The sequence below is a fragment of the Miniopterus natalensis genome, chromosome X (genome assembly GCF_054644295.1).
Source record: "Miniopterus natalensis isolate mMinNat1 chromosome X, mMinNat1.hap1, whole genome shotgun sequence".
Taxonomy (NCBI): domain Eukaryota; kingdom Metazoa; phylum Chordata; class Mammalia; order Chiroptera; family Miniopteridae; genus Miniopterus; species Miniopterus natalensis.
This window is the reverse complement of record NC_142103.1, coordinates 7277059-7299320: the sequence shown is the minus strand read 5'-3', so window position 1 is coordinate 7299320 and position 22262 is coordinate 7277059. Positions and strand designations below refer to the sequence as shown.

Here is a 22262-nt window from a genome sequence, read left to right as displayed (position 1 = left end):
ATAACAAATACCTGGGCAACTTAAACAACAAACTTATTTCTCAAGGTTCTGGAGTCTGGAAGTTCAAGATCAGCATGACCGGGTTCTTGATGAAGGCTCTCTCTCTGATTATGTGTTCACGTGACCTTTTCTTGGTCCAGAGGGGGGAGGAAGGACGGAGGGTAGCAGAGAAGAAGAGAGGGAGAGGTTTCGAAGGAGGGAGGAAAAAGAGGAAGAGGGGTCTAGTGTCTCTTCCTCTTTTTATAAGGGCATTAATCTCATTATATAGGCTCCACCCTCATGAGTTAATCTAACCTTAATTACCTCCCAAGGCCCCACCTCCAGATACCATCACATTAAAGACTTGGGGGGTTTAAATGTATGAATTTGGGTGGGACACAAACATTCAGTCCATAGCAACATTCTGCTGTCCTGTCTCCATCTTCAGCTTCTCTGTCTTCCATTACCTATGAGTACTGACCTTGGTGAATGACCAGATTTCTTTTCAATATAACTGAAGGTAAATGGCCACTGGCACCTTTGGGGAAGCACTAGGGGAATATTTATTATACATACTTGCAGTGGCATTATGGAGTTCTCCAAGGGCACCCAGCCTTCCTTTCAATTGCTGGACTCTGGATCTGTGAATTAATTTAGATTGGAAGCTGGATGAAGAATCATGATTTTCCATTGTAGTGCCTGACATTAGCCCTTTACTCCCAGCTGTAAAATATACAAGACAACTGTCACCCTAGTTGGTTGTCTATCTCTTTTGTCCCTAAGAATACAATGCCTATTAAGCATTGCTAGGGATTTCTGTAGGTCAAAGCATTCTGGTCGCTACTTCAGCTTTGTGTCCTGCATTAGTCTGTTCAGGCTGCCATAACAAAGTACCTAAGACTAGGGGGCTTAAATAACAGAGATTTACTTTCTCACAATTATAGAGGATAGAAGTCCAAGATCAAGGCAGGGTTGGGCTCTTCTGAGGCATTTCGCCTTGGCTTGTAGATGGCTGTCTTCTCCCTGTGTCTTCACATGATCTTCCCTCTATGTATGTCTGTGTACTTATCTCCTCTTCTTGTAAGGACACCAGACATATTGGATTAGGGCACTTCTATATGACCTCATTTTGCCTTAATTATCTCTTCAAAGACCCTATCTCCAAATACAGTCACATTGGTACATAGTGGGGGTTAGGACTTCAAAATATGAATTTTGGGGGACACAATTCAGCCCATAACATGGCTTACTATGGCAATTATTTCAATCTTGCCTAGGTCAATTAAATATCATCATTGGCTTTCACTATCTTCTTCATTGATACTGGGGGCCCAGTTCCATCACAGTATCTCCTACTGTCAATCCTGATCTACAAAAGACAATCACTATTGATCTTTTCAAAGAAGCTAGTGCCCCTGCTCACCAGCACATTTCTGGTGAAGAAATGTCTTCTGAACCTTCCCAGGGAACATAGTCAGGTGGCAGTTTATCTGGGGCTATGTTGTAACTCTATTCTAACATTGTCATATCCCTGACACTTTGAACTTTCTGACTCCTTCCCCAATATCTAATCAGTTCTGGAATGTTCACTTAATTTATTGTGGTCATTGTTTGTCCTCCCCACTCTCCCATTCCCCAGCCTCCAGTAGTCATCCCAGCAGCATATTAGTCCTGGCTCCATGTGTCCTTACCAGGACATTAAACTCTGAGTCATGGGTGAGTGCTCCTATGTCAATGAGTTCTCGCTTTTCCACCCTTATATTTCTCCTGTGATCAAACCTGACTATTCTAAGGTACAGGCACTTCCAATCTCAGCCCCAGGACCAGGTCCAGGCCCAGGCCCAATGCTGCTCTTTCTGTTACACTCAGTGAATAAGGAAAAGTCAGCTGATAAATCACTATTTTTTGGAAAATTCAAGGGTTACTCAGAGATTCTCAAGAGGAAACTATGGGCCCCTAAGAACTTGGAGGGGGGTGGCTTGATATCATGATGAAGTAGGACATGTCTATGAGAAGGCTTTGGTTGCCTGGCTTGCTTCAGTAGCTACTGATCTACAATTGAACTGCTTATCTCCCCTCTACTTTGTTAATCTTGGCCCTCTTGCTGGTTGCACCATCTTTTCCCACTCATCTTGAATCCTCATCATGCTCACCCTCTGATTGATCCCTCAAAGAGAGTCACTAAATCCACTCTGTCCCCTGGGCTCTCACTTTGATGGGTCCCCTTTTCTCCAACTTTGAGGCTCCTGCCACAATTCCAATCACCTGCCCTCTTTAGCCCTCTGATTGCAGAGGCCCCACCATAAATGCCCAGCTGAACCTGGAGCCTATTTTCTTCTTACTGCTGTTGGGGCTTCTCTGCCTTACAGCAGCTGAGAGCATATTGTCACATGATCAGAACTGTCACATCTAGAATTTCAGGACCTTTGTTGATCTCAGAGATATAGTGAGACTTACATTGGGCTCTAGAATTAAAAGTGCACTAATACCTGCTCTGAAGCCTGAGTGGATGATATCATTATTTATTCATCCCAACACAAACAATTATTGAACGAGCCACCAGGGGGCAACAGCTGCTCTGTTTTAGTAAATTCTAAATATTACAACCCCCCCCCCCATGTTTTACACAGGAATGATTATGCAAATGTTTGTAGGAAATAAAAAAGCCATGTGACTTTGAGGCGATGATTGGGTCTTTGATAGTTTCTCAGGGACCCTTCCCACTCCTTTCTCCCTTTGGGTTAATGGTGGCACTAACCTCCAGGGGATAATCAAGGCACTCCTCTCCCTGCCCTGCCTGGGCCTTCTCACATGTGGCATCTACTGTCTCTATGCTCCCTGCTGTATTTGGCAGAAAATTTGTTTTCTACGTGTTATGGGCCAAATTGTGTCCTCCCCCAAATTCATATATTGAAGTCCTAACCCCCAGTACCTCATAATGTGACTGTATTCTTCAGAGATAGGGCCTTTAAGATATGCTTAAGGTTAAATGGGATCACTAAGGTGGGCGCTAATCCAGTCTGACTGGTGTCCTTAGAAGAAATTCTGGACAACAGAGAGACATCAGGGATGCATATGCACAAAGGGAAGATCTTGTGAGGACACAATGAGAAGGCAGCTATGTGTAAGCCAAGGAGAGAGGCCTTAGAAGAAACCAACCCTACTGACACCTTGGTCTCCAACTTCTAACCTCCAGAACTGTGAGGAAATAAATTTCTGTTGTTTAAGCCACCCAGTCTGTGGCATTTTGTTATGGCATCCCAAAAAGACTAATATACTATGTGATGTTAATATTTTCTGTTCTCTCTCTCTATATATAAATATATGTGTGGGTATATGTATATTACACATATATGTATAATAAATAATATTACATATATAATTATGTGGTATAATGTGTATATACATTATATTTGTACATATTATATGTATAATATAATGTTTATCATACATATACCCATACATATATTGCATAGTTACAATTTGATATGGCTTTGTATCCTGCTCTTTTCAATATCTGTATCAAATTAACCTTATATTGCTAAAAATTTCTGACAAAATATGATTTTTAATGTTTGCACATCTAAGTGTGGACATACCATAATATATCAAATATTCCTAAGAAAGAAATATTAGTTTGTTTCTAATTCTTTTGCTACTTTAAGAAATGTTGTACTACACATTTCCCTATATATGTTTATCTGCTTTTGTGCTCATAGTTTAGGTTAGATTTCTAGAAACTGAATAGTATCAAAGGTATGAAAGTCTCCAGGCTCTTGGTAGATTTTCTCAGGCTGTTTTCAGGTTATATCAGTTTCCACTTTTGCTAATAATAGAGTATAAGACAATTCATATCATTACATCCCCACTAAAAGTAATCATCATTCAATAATCATTGTATCTGGTAAGCAAAAAGGGTGTCTTTCTAAAAATTCATTTAATTTCTATTTCTTTGCCAATCAAGTGTAGGCTTTTTCATATTTTCCTTATTATTTTTCTTTCATCTTTCCTCATAATCTATAAATTAATTTTGCATGGTCTTTCCTAGTAAAAATATGTTTATATGAGGTCTTTATTAATTGAACACAGTAAATATAATGTTCTGGAAAAGATTTTTCTCAATTCTTTCATTAAATTTCTTTTGATATATACAAATTTCAAAATGTTAACTCATCAAAACTATCAGTGTTTATTTTTTTAGTTATGTTATCATTATACTTAAAAACGTTTTTCCCAGAGACCAGATAAAAATTTGTCTTATTCTCTTACACTTTCTTTAGGTTAAATTTTTAATTCCTTCATGACAGACATACAAAAATGAACACAAGTCTTAAGGGTACAGTACATGAATTTTCAAAAGTTGAGCCTGTCTGCTTAAAAAGCAGCTCCCAAACTGAGAAACAGCATATTACCAGCACCTCAGAAGTCCCACTCAGGCCTCCCTCCAGTCACTACCCACTGAGAGTAACCACTATTCTGACTTCTAACACAACAATTTTACATGTCTTTTACCTTTACAGAATCAGACCACATTTGTCATCTTTTGCTCAATATATGATGTTTGTGAGAGTGATTCATATCCTGTCCATTTATCCCCATGCTGCTGAGTATTCCATCATGTGATTATATATAATTTATCTATTCATTCTACTTTTCATGGGCAATTGGGTAAGTTTAACCTTTTTGGCTATTACAAAGTGTGCTCCTATAAATATTATTGAACATGTCTACTGGTAAACATATGCATGTATTTCTGTTAGGTACAGACCCTGGAGTAGAATTGCTGGATTATAGAGAATTCAATTGTTCAGATTTTTCAAGTCGTTTTCAAAAGTACAGATTTATACTCTCTCCATCAGAATATGAGAATTCTGGCTGCTCCACATTCTCATAAGCACCTAGTGTTTTTTGTTGTGTTCAATCTAGCCATTACGGTGGGTATGTGATGGTATCACATTGTGGTTTTAATTTGTATTTCCCTGATGAGTAATGAAGCTAAGTATTTTTTTCATGTTTACTGGCTATTTGGAAATAACTGTTCACATCTTTTATTCATGTTTCTATTCTTTTCCAGTGTTTTGTTATTTATGATTATTATTTTTAAAATATGTCTTTATTGATTTCAGAGAGAGGGAGAGGGAAAGACAGAGAGATAGAAACGTCAATGATGAGTCATTGATCAGCTGTCTCCTGCATGCCCCTCACTGGGGATCGAACACATAAGCCGGGCATGTGCCCCGACTGGGGATCAAACCGTGACCTCCTGGATCAATGCTCAACTGCTAAGCCATGCCGGCTGGGCTATTTATAATTATTTTTAAATAATTCTTTATATACACTGGACAAAAATCCTTTGTTAGACATATGTACTGCAAATATCTTCTTATCATGTGAATTGCCTTTAACTCTATTAATGGTGCTCAGCTGATCCTGGAACCTATTTTCCTCTTCCTGTTCTTAGTGTGTCTGTAAGTCTTATGTCACTTGAGAGTATATTATGTCATCCGGTAAAGGGTAACAATTACAGTTCCACAAGAACACTCCTCTATGATGCAACAACTTGTCCTACTGAAGGATTTGTGAATCTTCAAAGTCCTGCTTTAGGATTAAAGCCTACAGAGGCACGTGCTCTTCAATTTCAGTGACTGACAACATTGCTCCCTCAGACTAAAGGCAGACAATCACTGAGTGAGCCACCAGGGGGCAAAGCTGCTCCGCCCTCCTGGAGGTCAAAACCTGCCACTGAAGGAAGTAGGAAGTGGAGGATGGAAAACACTACACAGGGTCTGGGGCGAGATTTTGCATCACGTCAGAATAAAACATGCTTTCAAAAGGGCTCAGATCTGCTGTGGGCATCACCTGGAAAGGGCTTTAGCAAAGACCTGCCAAAAAAATTGCACTGAAAGCACATTCGGGATTTCAATGGAATTACCTTCCCTTTGTGGCAGGTGCATCCACTGGGACTCTTGTCACATTTGCTCTGACTTTGGTTATTTTTGTCTTGTTTTTTGTTTTTAACATAACACAATTTTTAAAAGCAGTCTTTGGGTGTCCGTCTCTGGGAACTGTGAAGCCCACCTCTGGCTCTGCTGGCTTGGGCGGTCTGGTTGTTCTGAGTTAACACACACCCCAGATTACTTCCTGGGTTTTCAGGGGTACCTTCCTCCTGGCCGAGCCCTCACGCAATCCTCAAAACTGCTCTGCGCTCAGATGTTCTCTGTTGGATCCTCTCCCTGGTCCACTGGGGGTCTGTGCCCAGGGCCCACCATGGGTCGGGCATGGAGTGGTGTCCAGGAAAGACAGGTTACCAAGTGAATGGCCAAGGGTCTTTGCCTCCACTGAGGCCCTGTGGGTGGCACCGTGAGCCCATCTGTAGGGTGTCCTGAAGGCTTGTCCTGGGAGCATGGAGCCCATTTAACATTTAATGAGCCGCCTGCCTGGGGACTGTGGCATGAATTGGTATGTGGGGAAGCAGGGGGAAGGTGGTGTTCATGTGGGAGACTCCTGATTTCTGTGGAAGGGAGTGTTCTGAGTGGAAGAGCAGTAATGGTTGTTGCCGATGCACTCCGTGGAAGCCAGAGAGAGGGAGGGCTGTCTTGGTGGTCACAGAGGGAGGATTCCGAGAAAGGGTTGGCGGCAGGGCAAGGGAAAGGCTGGACTGGGGTGGCCTTGGGGACTGCTCTGCAGAAAAGGGATAGGGCCCCAGGTCCAGCATGGTTCCAGCTGCAGGTGGCCAAAGTGGGACAGAGCCTGGAGATGGCAACAGTGACTGGTGCGCAGGCAGGGGCATCTACCCTTGTCATGCAGGCAGCCAATCCAGCCCAGTGTGCCTGTGTGGGATTGGGGGTGGGGGTGGGCAGCCAGCCCTTGGAAGCTCTGGCTGGTAGTCTCACTGCCTTGGGCAGACTGTGGGCCATGGTGGCCTGCTGTTTGGGGACATCAGGCAGCTCAGTCATGGGCCCCCATGGGCTCTCTGGCCAGCGAGGGAGGGACCCAACCATAGATAAAATACCTTAAATTACTATAGAAGGATAACAGCCCCTCTGGATAGTGGATATTATCCTGTCCATGAGGTGGCCTCTCCTCTTCCACATACAAACACACTGGTCCCATGGAATAGAATTGACAGCAATTTTTGACTCGGGACATGAAAATGACCCTTAAGTCCTCAGTGGATTTGGGATGACCCTAACATTTTACTCTAAGCTTTTTATCTTCTCTACTTGGGGACGAAGGAGATACAAGTAGGTGATTTCAATACTCATTTCCCCCCACAATGATTAGTGCAAGCTAATCATCATTTTACCATTCCCTCAATTAGCAAGGAAGGGCGAAACAATGGGAAAATGATCCTATCGGGGCCAGAGAAATGTGAAAATTGCACTAGGATGCATCTGAGAAAGGTTTCTTCTTCCTAAGACATAAATGCAGGGAGGAGTCGTCCTTTTCCCCCCTGTGGAAATGGTTAGATATGACCCTTAGGTACTCCTGTAGCCACCTTGCCATGAGCCTGCCAATGAAGCCAAATCATGGAGGATGATAGCCACAAGGGAATCACAAAGAAGCAGAACTGGAGCTGTGTGTCTGGAGCTTGCTATACTCTGGACTTCTCCCCTGATGATTCTAAGAAATGAGAAGCTTTTACTAAGTATGTAACAGGTATTTGAAAAGCACATGTGCATTTCCTCAGTGTGTTTGTGTGTGACGCTATATCTTGCCCAAACATAAATGATTATAGAGTCGCTGACATCAAGCATTGCATTAGCCGTCATCCAAATTGTCACCGGTTTATTGAAGGAATTTAATGAAAATAAGTGAGATGGTGAAACTGAGGCTGTGTAGGGGGAGGTAACCTGCCCAAGTCACTTTGGAAGTTAGTAGTAAATACAAGACCTGATATTGACCTGGGAGAGTTTGAAATTCTCCAAATACTCTGGAATCCTAATGAACAACAGAAGCGATGAGATAAAAGGTTCTTGAAATGACTGCATTTCAAACAGCGACTCTCTAAAGGGCCCTTCATCAGGTATATTTTTTAAAGTATTCCTTCCCAAAGAATATATCAACAGAGGCCTGGCTTGGGGAAACCAGTTGTCTCAGCCTGACAAATATCTCTGTCCATTAGTCAAGACACAGGAGGTGGTGCTATGAGCAGAGTAGTTGGTTAACCACTAATAGCTACATACAGAGATCTTTTAAATGCCACTGTGTCGTTTCAATGGCATGAAGAAGGCATTTCCCAAATTAAAAGGAGTAAGGAAAAATGAATGCACTTGATGCATTATTGGATTGGATCATAGCCATGTTTTCTTCCTCAAACAAGTGCTTTCCTTGGCTTTACTATGAAGTTGCACTGCTGATGGGAGTGCAAATAGGTCCAACGAAATGGGAAACCTTTTTGGCAGTATCTACTAAAGCTAAACATAAGCATCCTGGTGACCCAGGAGCTGTAACTCCGAGTTCTTTACCCAGAAACATACAGATATTTCACAAAAGATATGTACAAGAAGTGACTATTTAGAGTGAGGAAAGGACGTAGATACGACTAGAATGACCCAGGAAAGTGTAAAGGTGGTTTGGACAAGTAGAGGTGCAAAACACTGGTCAGATTCTGCTTGTATACTGATGGTATAGCTTAGGATTTGCTGATAGAGTTAGCGTGAGGCAGGAAAAAAACAGAGGAGCCAAGGAGGACATCAAGGTGATTGGCTTGAGCAATAGGAAGGGAAGAGTTGCCACTTACCAAGATGGGAAAGACAGAGGAAGAGTATACTGGGAAAGAAAATAAACCCAAAGTCTTAATGAATTAACCCTTCACAAATACTAAATGACCCTATTAATTAAAAAAGTAAACCTATAAACTTTCTCAGGCAGGAAATGGAACATTGCAGTTTGGGCCTCTCTGGACTGGATGGCAAGAACAGGGTTACTGATTTTTATGAAATGCCAGGGAGAAACTCATGCTCAACCACCATCATAACATATCCACAGGCAGGTCAGACCGCCACAGTCCTGTTTTCCTTTCCCATTCGGGGAGATTTTAATGACCACCATAACGTTATTTTCTGAAATGTTTAAACTGTGGTAAGCTGTACAGAAGACAGGCGATTTTAGTTCGTTGGAAATTTTATACAAGAACCAGAAAGTATATTGATATGTTTAGAGAACAAACAATGCCAAAAAAACTTTTTCAACTCACTTAGCTAATTTAATTCTGATATTATAAAATCTTTATTAGCCTAGTAGTGTAGTATAATGAAAGATGCTTCAGATACGAGGCACCAAGATTCAAATACAGGCTTCACTTAGAACAAACGGTGCCTACTGCATCCAATTTTGGTCCCACTGACTTCTGGACTGATCTTCTGCAGTCATGCTAGTTACCCTACCTCTGTCTTAACCTCGAGAGCATCAGGAGACTCCCCATACCACCTCCATGATCCTCAAATATGTAATCATGGCCTTCATGAAGTGGCTAAAAGGACCACTTCTCATAAGGAGATATTAAATTACATACTACCTTTAGGGGCATACTTCCCGAAACAAAGTGGAGAGATTAACAAAGGGGAAGAGCGTCAGTAATGGCCAGGAAACCCCATTCCTCCCCACCAAACCCCTGTCCCTAATGCATCAGGTGCTATAGCTCAGAACTCTGCCCTGGTTCAGGCAATGGTGCACATGGCAGAGCCGCAGCTTCCTTGCTCATGCTGGTGTTCACTGTGAGACTAAAATTCTACAAGTGGGATCCACCGAAACAAAAAAATTAGTTGGAAGAACACACGTATTTTACAACGTGCAAGAACCCTAAGCAACAAACACATTTTTCTCTTCTTAAATTAAATTTATTGAGGTAACATTGGTCGATAACATAGTTTTCAGGTGTACAAGATTGTAAGTCAACATGTGTATACTCTATCGTGTGCTCACCACACAAAGTCTAGTTTCCTTCTGTTACCTTATATTTGAATAAACACATTTTAAAGACACCGATATGATGATACCTCGGGGGAACCCAGTAGTAGGTATTTTTAAATTACATTCTCTGAAAGATAGTTCAGGTTATTGTTTGTGGATTAAATCTATTACACAACCAAGCAAATATTTTGTGGTTCATGGGTTTTTAAAAATCAAAGGTAATTAACCAAGAGCTTACTGTCTTAGCACTTTTTTTTGGTCTTAGCCCTTTTGATCCAAGCACTTGGTATACGTACAATAGACCTGCAATTGAGTCCATTGTTAATAAATTGTTTCATTTCTTTCCTTGCTATGAGAGTGCGGTTAAGAGACAAGTTGGGAATCTTCTCGGTCTTTATTGCTGCTTAGTATTGAAACCGAAACCTAGCTATGTTCTAAGCACAAAAAAGATTCTGCTTAAGTACCAAACACAATGTTTCTATCATATTCTCTGCCTATAACTTTAGTTGAATTTCATTAGCACATGTTGGTCAGCTGAAATTGTTAAGATGAATTTTAACAGAACCAGCTAACCCTCTCATTTTAATTTGCAAATACTTGATTTATTTATTTTTGCACTCTTAAAGTTGGGCAATGTAATAAGCGGATATTTGCTTATCTGATTATATATATATTTATATATTTATATATATGTTTATATATATATATTTAAATATATCTTTATTGATTTCAGAGAGAGGGAAGGAGAGGGAGAGAGAGAGAGAGAAACATCAATGATGAGAGAGTCACTGATCGGCCGCCTAGCCCGCAACCCGGGCATGTGCCCTGACCGGGAATCGAACCCCGATCGCCTGGATCCTAGGTCGACGCTCAACGGCTGAGCCACGCCCGGCCGGGCCATATATATATATATATATATATATATATACACACACACACACACACACACATTTATATACATGCGTGTAAACCTCATTTTTTCATGTCTTCAGCTTTTCTAAAATGCTTAACACTGGGCTACTGTTCCTAATATAAAGGAGGAAATGATAAAATTATTGAATACGTGTTTTTTAAAAAATGCATCCTCTGCAGTAAAAGGATATTAATGAGCCATTGCAGGCTATCCCTCATTCTCGGGGCCCTGTCCCAACTCTAAATGTAATAAAAGTGTGATTGGCTCAACTAGCATAAGGTGACAAGCAAAACACCAAGTACTTATGGCCGGGGGAACTGATTCACACAGTAAACAGAAGGGTGTGGGAAGGTCTCAGAGAAAAGGTGCATACTGCAGAGACCAATCAGCCAAATACTTCTGCCTTCCACCCTGTAGAATACAAATACAGTACATACATTCACATTTTGACATGTCGCATATGTAAAATATTTCCAAAGATTTGACCAAGCGCAAAAGCACATATTATACACAGTGAAAACAGCCCAGAGTCCAAGCCAATCCCCAAATCACAGTGCCCCAAAGTCAACTTCTGGTCATATGACAAATAGCTGATGTCACAGGGCCACTCCTCGAGTCGTAGTCCTCCAGGTGAAGTTCGTGGCTTCTGTAGAACTGCTGTGATTCTATGAAATCCCGAATGCTATAAACTAAAGGATAACCTTTTACACTGCCAATGCAAATGCTACACATAAATGAAAAAATCAAGGCAAAACAAAAATACAGAAGCAGTAAATGGCATTTCCCACTTCCTCATGTAGAAGCATTCTTCCCCTTCAGTTCTGCCATCTAACCTCATTTGAGGGGAAGCACCCATCTGGACTTATGGGAGGGTCATTTTATTATTATTTTAAAAGCACTTTATTGAGGTATGAAGGTATGACTGGCATACAAAAAGCTGCACAATGTGCACAATGCTGCACCCTGACTGCACAATGTGTCCTCTCCAAGCTCATACTAGAGTGGAGTCTACAACAGGCCTTTTCCAGCATTCTGTGAGGCTGCCGCATCTGACTGATGGGGGAGACTGAAACAGTCAGCGAATCTTACTTAGGGGGCTCTGAACACAGCCCACTGCTGTTCTTTTCTGAAGTTGATAAGAAGCAGAACAGTAGTTCTGAATATGGCTAGGAAGAGGCAAGGGAAACTCAGAAGGCCAACCCAAATAGAACATGTGAGGTGGCCTGGCTGGCAGCAGTCAGTAATCCATGTATTGTGCTCCTGGAATCAGCATGACAGACTGAGAGGGCAAACGCAAATCCAGAGGCACCTAGAAGGGATCACTCCAACTGTACAGGAGCGCACACATTTTGCACATTATTTCCAGCCTTGTTGAGAGGCCTGCACACTAAATACACCTGACACAAGATCTGAGTCCTCACCTCCGACCAAGTACTACATCAGGCCCTGTGTATCACCAGACATAGAGATCAAACCTCCTCTGCCAGTAGGAGGAGATTAAACCTCTGCTCCTCCGGGGAGGACAGGAGAGGAAAAGTGCAGCTCAACAGACCAACAGACCATTGACATCAGCATATCAACTTAAACCATCCTTAAACAAGATTTGTAGTTTCAATCCTCATTCCAATTGATCATATTGATCATAAGAGAACTCCCCCTGAGGACACTGGTAGGGGTAAAAGCATAAGCAGCCTAGAGGATAAGCAATAAAACATAAATTATCCCCTCTGCCTCTCAGCAATGTATGCAAACCTTATGCACAGCTAAATGAGCCTCTTGGCAATTTTACAACTCAGGACTGTTTCCACAAGGGCCTGGCAGCAAAAATGCTTGCAACGCCTGAGAAGTAGGTAAAGAGGGAAAAACTTAAGCAGTTGAAACCAGAAACGCAGCTACACCCTCCCAAAAACAGAGAGGGAAATGAACACCATAAGCAGTGCCCAAGAATCAATAAAGATACAGGGGAGAGTGCCCTCAGCGGTCCCGGATCTCTCTCTTGCTCAACAGTGTTTGGATGGAACAGACCCAGGGATGCCCCTTTTTCCAGCCTCCGACCGCCTTCCAACGTCTTTTCCAGTCACCACCTTTGGAACCACCTCAGCCGTCCTCAGGCTCTGAGACCAGCCAACACCGTTTTTTAACCTTAACTCCTTATTGCTGAGCAATGAGCTCCCAAATTCGTCAGAATTATGCCACTGAGGTGGAGGCTGCCATCTGAGGTGGAGGCTGCCATCAGCCGCCTGGCCAACCTGCATCTGCGGCCTTCCTACACCTACCTCTCTCTGGGCTTGTATTTCAACCACGAGGATGTGGCTGGGGGGGGGGGGGGGGCGTCAGCCACTTCTTCCCCAAGTTGGTGGAGAAGAAGGGCGAGGCGCTGAGCATCTCTTAAAGATGCAAAACCAGCTCAGTGGCCGCATTATCTTCCAGGAGCTGCTGAAGCCTTCCCAGGATGAGTTGGGTAAACTCAGGACTTTATGGAAGCCGCCATGGCCTTGGAGAGGAACCTGAACCAGGCCCTTTTGGACCTGCAGGCCCTGGGTTCTACACACACACACCCTCATCTCTGTGACTTCCTGGAGAACCACTTCCTGGATGAGGAGGTGAAACTCATCAAGAAGATGGGCGACCTCCTGACTCACCTCCGCAGGCTGGCTGCCGGCTGGCTGGGCTAGGCGAGTATCTCTTCGAAAGGCTCACCCTCAAGCACGACTAGGAGCATTGGAGCCCAGAGGCTTTTGAGGGCCCCTCTGCAATCCCCTGGTGTCTAGCTTTAACCTGAGCCCCTCCCAGAAACGCAGAGCCATTCTTTTAACCACCCTGGAGCCCTCTCCGATGTACCGGACCAAATAAAAACAATAAAGCTTTTAGCAGCCAAAAAAAAAAAAAAGATAAATAAAAATAAATAAATCATAAATAAAGATACAGGAGAAAGGAAGAAAATGTCCCTGGAGAACAAAATCAGCATAAGCAACAGCAGTTCATTCTCAGAACTCCCTCAGGTTATTGTACGATGCAACAACGTAACAGAGTAGAGGGCTACTTTCCCCATGAGGCCATTTTTCACAAGACCAGGGCAAAACACAATAAGCATGACACAGCAAAGCCTTCACTGGCAGCAAAACCACAATCATTTGGAAACTGCAAAATAACACCCTGTCCTTTAAGAAAGGCCTCAACTTTACAAGACAGTCATATTTTCTCATGTCATGGCCATCATTGTCCACTGTTGTCTTCTGTCCCCCAGGTTTGCTGACCCAAAGGCAGCATGGGAGAATGGAGAAAGGGGACAAGGAGACACATCTCTGGACCCACAATGCCCAGCACAACTTTCATACCAAAGTCCCTTGTCTCCCCACCATCAATGTTTCCTTATACTCTCAGGGTATCCTTATATTCCTGCTGGGCTCTCATGAGCTGGCCCCAGATTTCACTAATAAGTGAAATCAAAAGCCTAAAAGGAGGAAACTATAGTGCCCCTTCCCTCCTCAAACAGAACCCCCACTTATCATCTCACACCTCCAGCAGAGACAGTCTCACAGGCGATGCATAAACGCCTCACTCTTGTGTCTACAACACACTTTATCTTGAGGGGGCTGGAAAAGGCCGCTTGAGGCAATGTCATCGCCTCCCGTGACAAGACAAAACTGGCAGAGGGGTCAGACCACCAAACAGCAACCACTACAAGCAGCTAAGAGGAATTGCACGGGTTAATCCTCCAGCCTAGACACCTGACCCAGGAGGTTCCTGGACCTGGAGGTTCATCTGCACATGCCCACAAGGATACAAATGTTCCCAGTTGCATGTACAGGACATTCAGAGGAACCGCGTGACAGTTCTCTTCCCACCAACGTGCAGAGTATGCTCAGCAGAAGAGTGCAGAAATGCTTGGATAAACCATGGGATCTCCTGCATACGACTCCAAGTGCTTTGCCACCCAAAACTCTGGGATACTTTAAGATTCCTTATAGGCCACTGCTATGCAGAGTGGAAACCATTGTGCTCAGCAGGTTGGGACAACTTGCAGATTCTTATCAATAAATGTTGGCCAAGTCCTTCCCTGGGACGCAACATTTCCCATGCCTATGAAGTGTTTTCTTTAAGACATTCCAAGAAATGTGAGCTCTGGGGGGGCGGGGATCAAAGGAAGAAGTAGTCTGGCCAGTATATTAGAAGAATGCCCTAGCTACAAGCATCAGTCACTGCATGGGAACGCACGTCACAATCAGAAGGGACACCTACAGCCTGTGGATATATGCCCTCTTCAGCAGAAGGAATAGGAGGGGTGCATTCTCCAGCCTAGATACCTGTCCTAGGAGGTTCCTGGACCTGGAGGTTCATCTGCACATGCCCATGAGGATATAAATGTCCCCAGTTTCATGTACAGGACATTCAGAGGAACCACGTGACAGTTCTCTTCCCACCAACGTGCAGAGTATGCTCAGCAGAAGAGTGCGGAAATGCCTGGATAAAACATGGAACCTCTTGCATACGACTCCAAGTGCTTTCCCACCCAAAGAACTGGGATACTTTATGATTCCTTACAGGCCATTGCTTTGCAGAGTGGACACCATTGCCCTCAGCACCTTGGTACAATATGCAGATACTTATCAATAACTGTTGGCCAAGTCCTTCCCTGGGAGACCACATTTCCCATGCCTCTTAAGGGTTTTCTTTAAGAGATTACAGGGAATGTGATCCATGGGGTTGTCAAAGGGAGAATTTGTCTGGCCAGTATATTGGAAGACATACTTGCAACTACTTTCAGTCTGCATGGGAACACACCTCAACATCAATATGAGAGACTTTGTGGCCAACTCAACCTCGTGCTATTATTCACCAGAAATTACAGCATTTTGCCTCCCGTAAGACTCCCTTGGTTTATTATTTTAGACTCCATTTTTTGAGCCATTTTTCACAGGCTAAGGTAGTGCACAGAATGAGACTGAGTCAGCAAAGCATTTCCATCTCCCAGCAGCTGAGTCCCAAATTCTCAGTGAAGCTGCATAAATAAGGAACAGCCCCGATCACAAAAATTTTCATCTTTGTAGACGGTCATACATTCTCAGGTCACACTCAACAAAGTGCAGTGTTATCTTCCGTCCTCTAGCTATGCTTAACCCAGGTGTTACCAGGAATGAGGAACACACAACGTGCAATGTACCTTTCACACTGAGGGTCCATACTCTCCTGTCTGCTTTCCCTTGGGCTCTGAGAGTAGCTCTAAGGAAGGCCACTCTTACCAACCCTCTTCCCACCTCTAGGCTTTAGGAACCAGAAGGAAGGACCATATGGAGCTAGTCATTCCATCTTTCCTGATCAGGGAAGCCCTGCTTACTTTTGAGCCTCTAACCTCTATCGTTTTTCTCCTTAAAAGAACCGACAATCAGAACTGGCTGGTGAACCAGTCAGGACCAGAACTACCATATGATACAGCAATCCCACTTCTGGGTACATATCCAAAGGAAATGAAACCACTATCTCAAAGAGTGATCTGCACTCCAATGTTCACTGTAGTATTAATCACCATGGCCAAGGTATGAGTCAACCTCAATGTCTATCAACACATGAATGTGATAATGTGATACACACACACACACACACACACACACACAATGGAATATTTTTCTGCAAGTACCAGGGATCCAGCGTAAAATCAGATAAACCCCATTTCAAAGGCCTTGCCTTAAAGTGTTCAATACTATCCATTCTCTTTCAATCAGTCACAGAAATAAGAGGAATGGGAAAACACTTAAGGCAAACATGAGCTTGATGTGGGATACTTCATACCAGGAATTTATAGCACATTAACATTCCCATTAGTGAGTAGACATTGAGTACATGCCTCAGGAGGCTGAGTGACATGGCAGGTCTAGGAATGACCTCCTGGGAAAGAAGCACAGAGCCCGATCCCCCCTAAAATGCTGAGCAGGGTCACAGACTCTTCCCCTGAGATTCTTCATTTTGAGAATGTCACCAATTAAAGGGTCACCCTTTTGGAATCTTCAACCTTGTGACTTAATTTTAAGTGCCAATACTCAGTGGGCTTACCCAGTAAACCATTCATTTTAGCCTTCCCCAACTTACCCCCAAGAGAGGAGGGAAGATGACTTTGATGGGCAGTGAGTGGGTACAAGTGTGTGTGGAAGGACAAGAAGCCGTCACAGTTATTAAGTTTCACAACTGTTTTTGACTAATAAATAAGCCAAACTCAGTCACTGTCACGTCACTTGGTGAAGGAACACGAGTTTGGGTGCGAGTTTTTCTAAGTATCTCAGGCCTCAGGTGTTGTGTTGTTTTTTCCCCCACTGTGTGGGAATCCACAATGACACCCATCTTCCATGTCTTTAAAGTAACTGAAGCAACTACAGGGATTAATAATAGTCTTTAAATGTCAATGTGCTGTATAAAGGCTACATACTTTAGTTTCAAATCCCAAAGAGGTGTGATTTTGTAGTTGCTGTTTTTACCTGAGTGAACTTCAGGTTCTGTGATGCCAACTTCTGAATAAAACTCATGCTAATAAAGCAATAGAGGAATCAGAGGTATCTGCTAAAGGTTAAAAGCGCCTTTGAAAGCACCTTAAAGTCCTTCTTATTTATACTGAGCACTCTCCCCCACCCAAACTGTCAAAAGCCTTCATCTGGTTTTCAACAAATTAACCACTGCCGAGAAATAAGTGACTTTACATAGGCAAGGAAAGAGAGAGGACCTTTTTGGCACAGCCGGTTAACAAGCACCCTCCAGCCCAAACTTGGCGCTGAGCCACATGGCCTTCGAGCGAGGGCTTCCGAGTTGGACAGAAAGAACTCGGCTCAGAGCAAGGCAAAGTCTGGGTTGCCAGGCTACCTCTGGGCATCATAGGGCATTTAAAGGGTTGGTTTCCAAAGAGATGCTCAGTCACCTGAGGAAATGTGCTGGTCCTGTGAAAGAAAACAAACATTTAGTTGACATTATGGCAAAAGTCTAAAGAAATGAAGCGGGAGTGGGTTCTGGCCAGGTAGGGAGAGGAGCTAACTCAAGCCATAAGGTTCTGCTTCGATATATGGATTCTGGAAATGCTGTCCTAATTTCTTTAGTACCCCCTGTGTGCTGAACACTTTACAGAGATTATCACACTTGATTCTCACAACATCCCTGACAGCAAGGTGTGATTCCCATTTTGCAAATGTGGAAACTGAGGTTTAAAGATGATAGTAAGAAAGAGCCGAGGGTCTTTCAGACTCAGATACTAGAAATTTATTGGGAATGAGACACAATGTGTGGTCTCAGTAACATCTGCAAGGCAAATCAGCAACATCAGCAAGGTAAAAGAAAACTGCCAACAATTTATGGAAGAGTAAATATTTATGGAGTATTAATCTACATATTACTTGAATTGTTAGCCTATGCCTCCAGGACCTCTGCTAAATAAATGCCCAAGCATAGCGGGGGTAGACTGGCAGACTATCATTCTCTGGCACCCCCTTGGTGTACAGGTCGCATCTTTCCCCCCATCCTAGATAGAGCGGACTTTAAATCACATTCAAATCCATGTTCTTGTACCTGAAAAGAAATCACATGAGCAGCACTCCAACAATCTCTGGATTCCTGAAGTTTGTTTTCGACAATCCCATCCAGTCCATGCTGCCTGGTACTACAACAGTATTACAAAAGGATAAAGAAAAAACAAAACCCTTGATGTGAAAATTTGAAGATAAGTTTTTGTTGTTGTTGTTTAATCTGACATTCTAGTGAAGTCAATGTGTCTGTAACAGTGGCACCCACAGTGAACAGAGGAAAAGGTGCCACTGACTAGATAAAATTGATTACAGACACAGGGTCTCTACCATGCAGTTAATAAGCAGTGCCCAGGGAGTGACCCCGGTATTGTTGAAAGTTCCTATCTTAGAGACTCAGGGAAGGGATTTTCAGCACCATCTTAAACAAATGGTAGAGCTAATAGGGGACAGGTGCTACCCTCCGCCCAACATTTGAGGCCCCACCTAACATAAGGTTGCTCTTACTTGTCTGGCTGGTCTTGACTATTGGTTCCGGATACACTCTCTTCTCATTTTGTGTCCACGGGCTGACCAGTACTGGACTGTTCCAACACAGGTCCTGAAGGAGATGGTGATTGTACAAATATGGCTTGCCTGTGGGTGGACAGCCTAGCATAACTGCAGGAAAATTAGGTAACTTGGAAACCCATGAGTTGAGTGGACAGGGCAAACTTCCTCTTTCCCTTACCCAAAGGGAATTTCTGAAAATGGTTAATAGGGCCAGAGTACCCAATCATGAAGCCTGTGTGAGGTAGGTAAGCCAGAAACCGCAAGCTAAGGCTGCTGCTTTAGAGGCTTGATGGTGCCTTCAAAACGAACTATAGTTCGTCCTGTTTTAATCAGACATCATAGGAGAATTGTTAAATATTATGATGAGAGGAACTGCCAGTTGTTTGCTAGAAGGGCAGACTCAGAACTCCATTTTTTTCCTCTTCATTAATAAGGCAATTGACTGATATAAAATTACGGGTAACAAGCCCATGGAATGGGTTACAGGTTCTCACTTTGTTATCAAGTACTGACATATGCCATGCAAGATTATGGTAAACAAATCATCCAAATGGGTTTTGTGTTCAACTAAATAGACCATGAAATGCATATTATACAACTGTGTTGTCATATTAGTCTCAGTAATTGGTAACATAGTAAGATCAAAAATTGCTAAAACTAGAAATGAGCTAATTTAACTCAGAAAGATTTCATTCATTCATTTAATAATCTTGTTACCATCTGACAATGAACCTAGCCTCTGAGGAGAAAGCAACAGAAAAAATGGACATTTGGTAATATATAGATTGGGGAATTTGCTCTTAATTTGCAATTATGCCCCTAGAATTTCTATGGGCAATGGGTATGTAATAAAAGTACCTTCATTCCACACTTAGATGTTGTTCAAGGTCAGGGTTCTGCCTGAAAAGTCGGGATTAGTGAGGCTAGTTAGTGTCCCACTTCCTGAAATTTTCATTCCTGCCAGCACCAATGACACAGATAAAGTAAAACCCAAATACCAGCAACGAATCTTTCACATTCCTAAGTGTAATCAAGGAGGATTTAGAGATCATCAGTGTTTCACAAATATGTCATTAAATCATTTCTACATGAGAGAATATACACACTTTACATCAACATCAAGGATCAACCAGCAAAAAAGGCAACCATCACCATTATCAAGAGGAAGTAACTATTTTACTTGACACCAAGTATCAGGTTACTCTCAGTGCTTAGGGCCCTCAGGGTTTTGAATAAAACAACCGTTTTCCTTTAATTTAATTCTCCCCTTGAATACACATTAGGTGTCACACGATGGAGGCAAGAGTGTAGGCAAGCACTGCCTAGTTCTTAAGTCGATATGCCACCCAGCACTTGAGGCGTTACTGCACAGTCAGCACTTGTGGCCAAAGAGGCAGGGGCAGCATCCTCTGTAATGGGAGGTGGGGGCGGGCAGTAGCATGTCTCGTATGGCCCAGGACCCCAAACAAGGAGGAGGACAGGAGCTGACGTGGGCCCGACTGGCCAGGAAATAAACAGGCATATCCTCCTTTTTTTTTTGTAAATAAAGACTGCACATATCACTTTTCTACGGGAGAACACCTGAGAAGAAGAACCTAGGCCAACGTTTAAAGGAATAATAATATACTAGATGCACACTTACGGTTCTAAAATAACATCCAGAAGGATGCACGGTGCCCTGCAACGGCCATTCACTACTAGAGAACTGAGAACACTTGTTCTCGGGGCGAATTTCTTTACATGTAAATTGAAAATGCTCCGCAATTTTCAAGGGAACTTAATGGGAAGACTAAGGGCAGAGCTGAATTGAATAACATGATAGTCAACATGCAATTACTGGGAGACATGAAATCCCAAAAGAACCCAAACGAAGTCCAGTAGCGGCCGGTCACTGGGACTTCCGGGAATTCACTGCCGTAAAACAACAAACACTCATCCGGACGGTCCCTGCGTGCAGTTTTTACATTTCGAACAAACCTTTCCTCATTTTTAGTAGGTTCATGAAATAAGACACACAAAAACAAACTTTCCGACAAACATACATTTTAATGGTAAAATAAAATGAAAGGTTAGGTGACCTGGCCGCTGAAAGCCAGTTAACTGTCGTAAAGCAAAGGAGCACAAAGACAACTAGAACAATCTTTCCTCATTTGTAAATTGGAGCTAACGTTAAAAATGTCCCACACAGAGCTTAAGAAAAGGGCCAGGACCCACACTTAATAGAAAAAAAATGATATCAAACACTTTTTTCCCCCTGTAAAGCAAAATCCCAGGCTGTGTTAACGGCGGATGATGACACGCGCGGTTAAGAGCATTCTCTGTCGTAAAATGCCAATGAATCAGCCACTGACCGTTCTGCACTGAAAATCGAGAGTAACCCAAAACGTTTATTTTTAAGAAAGCTTATGAATAAGGAACAACTGAATTTTACAAAATAAAAATTATGTCCAACACGCAGTTATATTATAAATTTTAAGGCACTCAATCAGATGTAAATTCCTCTGTAAATGAAAAGTTCCATCAAACCATTTAAAGGAAATTTATGAGTAGCGCCGCGACCAAAATTTAATCGAATCCATGAGGATGAACATGTAAAATTAAATCCCGAGCAAGGTCCAGTCTTGGCCGACAAGAGTGGCTCAGGGGCCTTCAGAGTTTGTTAAACTTTCAAGTGCCCGGCCGGACGATTCATTTCCGAAAGTGTACACTGAAAATATTTTCATGTTAAGAATATTTATGAAACACGGCCAACATCAAAACTAAACAAATGCAAATGAACTGCAATGTAATGACAAAGAAAAAAACCCCACAAAACCCATGCCGTTATATTATAAAATATAACGAGAAATAGGATCCCCGGGCGGGGGCGGGGGCGGGGGCGCGGGGGGGGGGGGAGGCGCCGTGATCCCCTTCAGGGATTTAAAGTGACAAGCTCTTCCCAACCAATTTTCTTATTGGAAATTTGCAAACAGCAAAACACATTTTACGGAAAACGCCGGAGACACCTCTGCGTTTAAATACAATGATATTAAATACACAAATACGTTACATACAAATACAAGCCAGTGTTCAATGAAGGAACCCTGAGCCAGCCAGGCCTGTTTGCTCATTTTTACGTTGGAATTATCAGGACTTTTTTTCCTTACTAGGGCAACATAAGAAAAAGGCCGATTCCAAAATTTAACAAAGCAAGTAATATTAAACATACAGTCATGTTGTTAAGTGACACATCAATAACACCACCACCAACAAACTGCGCTCAAAGGCTGCCAAGGCCGTGAGCCGTCATAAGCGCACTCACACGCCTCAAGGCCTTATTTTCTCTTTCCAGGTCGAAAATGAGAGAAATCCTGTTACTGATAAGAAATCTCACAAAAATAACCAAGACCAAGATTTAAACAAAC

The 22262-nt window shown here is 42.8% G+C and overlaps 1 long non-coding RNA gene across 1 annotated transcript; it reads right to left on the bottom strand.

Moving 5' to 3' along the window:
* Positions 1 to 16399: 16399 nt before the first annotated feature.
* Positions 16400 to 18854, bottom strand: LOC148090397 (uncharacterized). Its single transcript, XR_015716444.1, has 3 exons — positions 18814 to 18854; positions 18353 to 18443; positions 16400 to 17730 (listed from the first exon to the last, which is right to left on the bottom strand). It is a non-coding gene; the product is annotated as an uncharacterized LOC148090397 (long non-coding RNA).
* Between the last annotated feature and the right edge of the window lie 3408 nt (positions 18855 to 22262).